The following is a 5,521-nucleotide window of genomic DNA, read 5'->3' on the forward strand; positions in this document are numbered from 1 at the left end:
ATGCACGAATGTGGTTCAAAGGGTTTTCATGCCCCTTAACCTTCAGGATGTCAGTCATATTGAAGTTAGTTGGCAGTTAAGCATTTACTGCCTCATTTTTGTGACTGTTTTCCCTATAGATGTCATCTCCCTTGAGATACGTTAGTTGCTCCTCCAAATACTGGAGTCGCTTTTCAGCTTCAGTAGGACCTGGTGGAAGATTGGTTTCTGGTTGTCCAAAGGGTGGAGGATCATTGCGCATGAGCGCATCGGGAATAGGATCCTCTGCAGGAGGAAGTCTAGCTTCTACAGCGACAATGCGGTTTTCGATAGTATTAAGACGATCATAAGCTTGGTCTTGGCTTGTCTAGAGACGAAGGAGTGCAGCTAGGATTTGATTATTACCACTTACGGATGGTTAGGGTTGACCATTAATGCTTCCATGACTAGTTCCCACCATCTTGGACCGAGGATAAGAAATCGACGACGAATCAAAACACGATCGACCATTTCCGCACACTTACTCAAAAAAGACTCGACTCGTGATGTGGGGTGTGCCACTGTGTCAAGTGAGATTTGAAAACGACAATTTTAGAAATGTTTGTCCTAGACAACTGTAGTGTAGTTGTAGGAGTGCTGACTCGAAGTGAGCTTTGAAATGGGTTCGAGGCCCGAATTTTGACTCGACATTTGGACAGTGTTTCGGCTTATTTTGCGCTATTTTAGGCCATTTTCGAAAATATTTACATTTTTAAAAAGGATTTTATTTTACAAAATTTCGTCATGCTTTTGTTTAGAAAATGGTGATCACATATACGATACAATCATACATATTAGCATTATAACAGTATGCTGAGTGCATTTAAAGGGTTTTGGCTTAAAAGGTGGGTTGCCATACCAAGCAATCAAACCCTGGTCTGTGGAGAGGTCCGTGCCAAACATGAGTAAGGTCGGTTCCTAGTCCATTCCTTCGTGTAGTGAAAGCTCTTGATACAAACATGAGTATGTACTCCGGTATAGTTGACGTCAATCGTTATACATCTTTAGGCGCAGATAAGAATTTGGGTTGGGTTAAGCCTAGGAAGGCAGAATAAAACAACCTAAGAAGGTCGAGTAATGAAAATCAACAACTGCTCGTATAAACTATTCCCTAACCTTGTTCAAGTTTTACCCTGGGTAACACGTAAGTGTATCATCCCCAACGGAGTCGCCAAACTGTGGACATGGGCCACCCGCGCCGCGCGCGCCCGCACGTTGGTTTTGAGGCGGCGGCACTTCTCCCACGGAACCTTGATTTTCCAAAGCACGTCATGGGCCATTACCGATTTGTGAGGCATTGAAACAGGTGAAAGGTTGAATAAGCCTGCATTTGTGGAGTCGCCACCAATTTATTGTGGAAAAATTGGAAACCGTTCGAATACCTCGTATCATGTCAAGACACAAAGTAATGACATGAACACTAAGAACCAGTTACCCTTAGCCTTCTATATCTAGAATGACTCTCAAGATGCCAATGGACACAGATGTCCAGAGATAACTGGAGTAAGGGTTGAGGGTACGTATTAGGAGGCTCTTTAATTCGAACATCTAATCCCGCCCACCTCGATAGCGGCCTCAACTAATAATTAGGGAAATAGTTCATATTTGATATGTCGTCGATGTAATGCATGCAATGTAACAAACATAGATTAAACATAGCATGTGAAATTAGACTATGTCGGTTAACACATGTTTTAGCAAACAATTGGGGTCGAGGTTGGAAGTTAGATTAATTACATGCAAATGCCATACAATTAAATCATATATAATAATAATAATTAAGATAAGTGAATTAAAATAATTAAAATTACAATACTTACAAAGTTTTTTTGATCTACGTCAAAAGCACACTCAAAACGGGATTTCGAAGAAGAAAATAAAAAGGAAAATAAAATTAGAATTAAAAATATTAAAATACGTCAGATTAGAGGTGATTATACGAATAATAGTTGATTTAAAAAAACCGTAATTAGAAGCTAGGTCAAAGCGAGAAAGAGTTCAGAGACAGAAACCAACACAGAACAGGCACATCATCTGCTGCGTCCTCTGGAAGAGGCGCAACACTTCCTGCGTCTGTTCATGAGTTGGATTCTGGCTGTGAAGTCAGAACTGCAATATCGTTATCGTTCGTTGGTAAGTTTAGGATGGATTATCAATATTAGACTCGAGTTGAATTTTTTTAAGCGATTACATGCCTCTAGACAAGTCATAAAGCGAATTAAAATAAGAAAATACAGCGGTTTACATAATTAATGATGAACCCGAGTCGGAATTACAAAAAAAAAAGAATGAAACTTGAGATTACAGAAACGAAACTGGACAAATAAGAAAACAAACTTATATATTAAATTAGGATCCTGGTACCTCGACATGGACAAGTCGAAACCCAGAAGGATCGATTTGAATTAAAACGGCGAAAACCCACGAATATTGGATTACTCGAGATTTAGGACGAATTAAGCTTACAATTTAAAAGGATTTGTTAAAATACAATTTATATACTGAAAACAACAAAAGGAACGAAATAAAAGCGAAAGAATAAGGAAAAGGGAAAATTGCAGGAAGTCGAGGAAGAAGAAGAAGAAGAGCAGGAGCAGCGGCAGCCTCAGGAAGAGGTGTAGCAGATGATGCGACTCTTCGAAGAGGCGCAGCTGCTGCTGCGTTTCTTCTCGACGGCCGACCTCCGCTGTTTTGTAAAAAACAATTTTAAAAGATGAATTTTAAATCGGTTTTTTTGAGCGTGCTTTTGATATAAATCTACATTAATGATACAAAATATAAATACAATATTAAAATGGGATTTTACACCCTCAGACTTACATGTTTAACAAAACGAGATTGACTAAAGCTAACGTTAGTGATTTCTCGACTCGAATATGCGTGGAAAGTGCCCACGTTAAAGGATTTAAAAGATTGATTAATTAAGTTGATTAAAGTGGAGTAGGTCAAATTGGTCGGTCTATGCAACGTGACTGGGACTCAGAATGATCTGAGCTTACATGGTCGATTGATCAAGTACGTAGGCGTCGAAAGTAATAGCGTGATCTAGAATGCAAAGAGAGAGAAAGAAGGGGCGGAACACTCGCGTGCCAAATATGGAGGCCGAAGGTCTCTATTTATACTAAACAGATGAAGGAGTTTACGAATGACACTGATATGGAATCAAATCACGGAAATATTCTGAAAATCGTCAAAAGAGGGATGGAGAAAAGACGCTGCAGCTACTGCGATCCTTGGAAGAGGTGCAGCACCTGCTGCGTCCATTCCTAGAGGTTTCCTCCTCAGCAAGAAAGAATTCCGCGTTTAATTATGAAATTTCGGTAGATCTATACTTCCTTATTCCATAAAACACAAAATACGGAAAGATATTTAGTTAAAAATATTATTTAAATATAGGAATAAATATCCAGAGAATTCTAGAACATTCCGGAATATTCCGACTCGGCATGTACACGGTTTTAAGAAAATGAAGCGGTTTTTGACCCGGACTCCAAATGAACTCTAATTACTGTCAAAACGATCGTATCGGCGCGTAGATGATGACCAAGGGGTATACTCGAATGTTTGATCTATCACTTGTTGAAGAACTTATGGACTGTCATAAAATCGTTCCGCGTATCAAACATGCGGCCCAATCATCACTGGGTGGTTGGCGGGAGGTGTAGAAATGAGGTATATACAATAGAGCGTATAACGAACTGCCTCTGCTACACCAAACGACACTCGAGGAACAGAGCGTATAATGAACTGCCTCTGCTGTCCCCCGACCATAGAGCATAAGAATCCCCGAAGGGTAGCGTTTGTTCATTCCGACAGTATATAACTGATGTTATCGTCATCTATACAACCAACCAAATAACAAGTACACAGTATAACTGACAGCACCAACAATGCATGAACAACATCATGACTCAAACCATAGAACAGTGTAACCGACTGTACTACTTATCATATGAACAGAATAACCAAAGACATAAGCTAACACAATCTTATATATATATATATATATATATACATATATATATATATACATATATATACATATACATATATATATATATATACATATATATATATATATACATATTACATATATATACATATACATATATATACATATACATATATATACATATATATATATAAGAGATCACTAAGGCCATTATATCATATTAAGTTCATAAGTCTTAATGTGGGCTGTTGGAACAAGCAAACCAATGGCCAAGATTGCGCAGTAAAACCCCACTCAACTAATATTTTAGATTTACTTCTCTCCTCTTACCCACTAACCCATGCATGCTATACTGTTATGTTTATCAGTCCGTCATCATTTCCCTCCTCATTTTCCACATAATTCAAAACAACTTGCGGTTTTTTTCCCTCTATTTCCTGTCATTTCGTCTTCCTTTTTTTTCTTCACATTGCTGATAACTCCATTTTCATCACTACCAATTAATTCCAACTCAACAGACGCCATTTTCATCACTACCAATTAATTCCAACTCGCCTGCAAACTCGCCTGTCTCCATTTTTTTATAAGGTATTTTTTCCATTAGTGATTTGTACTTTGTTTTTTGTTAATTATTACCTTTGTTAAACTATCATAAAAAGAGTTCATTTGATTTTTCTATTTTCAGTTATGGGTTTGCTGATGTTGATTTGTTCAATTGTTAATTATGGTTGTGCAGATCAAATACGAGTTCATTTGATAATTAACAATGGTTTTTGCCAAGAAAAATGCCAAGAAAACTTCCAAGAAATCTGAATCAAAGGTAAAAAATCTCGTCTTGTTGGTATAACTCTTATAGAATGATGTATAACTTCAATTAAATATATGCATAATTTTAATCCCAATTGTTTGTCATCTACAGATGGATGTTGTAGAAAGTATTGACAAGGGACTTGATATCCAGGTTAAAAGTTTTGACTTTTATTTATACGTTACTAGATGTATAACTCTGGTTACTAGATGTATAACTTTAGTACTCAATATGTATAACTCTGGTTACTAGATGTATAACTCTGGTTACTAGATGTATAGCTCTTCTGATTCTGTGAACAACTCTTCTTTCATAATGTAAAACTCTAATTGTTATATGTATAACTCTACTTCTATTTAGTTTCTATGCCTAGAGTTATACAATATATGCCTAGAGTTATACATTTAATACCTGGAGTTATACAATATATACCTAGAGTTATACAGTATATGCCTAGAGTTATTCAATATATACTTTGGAGTTTTACATTAGATGCCCCCCCCCCCCCGTATTTATGTGTCGCGATGTGACATAATCCACCATCCTTGCTTACTACATTCAACTGTCCCCCTTCCGTGTATGGACATTGTACCTGAGAACCTAGGTTGTTCTCAGGATTGCGGGGCACCCGAACCTGACCAGCACGTATGCTCACAGTTGCTGCGATTTAACAAGGAACGTTTCAGGACGGTGTTAAGGGTGAGGAAGGATGTAATGGATTATGTCTTTGATCAATTCCATGA

General features: G+C 37.6%; 1 long non-coding RNA gene across 1 annotated transcript; it reads left to right on the top strand.

The window, feature by feature from the left end:
* Positions 1 to 4,373: 4,373 nt before the first annotated feature.
* LOC141658728 (uncharacterized) lies at positions 4,374 to 5,066 on the top strand. Its single transcript, XR_012549377.1, has 3 exons — positions 4,374 to 4,558; positions 4,707 to 4,790; positions 4,890 to 5,066. It is a non-coding gene; the product is annotated as an uncharacterized LOC141658728 (long non-coding RNA).
* The last annotated feature ends 455 nt before the right edge of the window (positions 5,067 to 5,521 follow it).

Source organism: Silene latifolia, chromosome 6 (genome assembly GCF_048544455.1).
Source record: "Silene latifolia isolate original U9 population chromosome 6, ASM4854445v1, whole genome shotgun sequence".
In the NCBI taxonomy this organism is placed as follows: Eukaryota; Viridiplantae; Streptophyta; class Magnoliopsida; order Caryophyllales; family Caryophyllaceae; genus Silene; species Silene latifolia.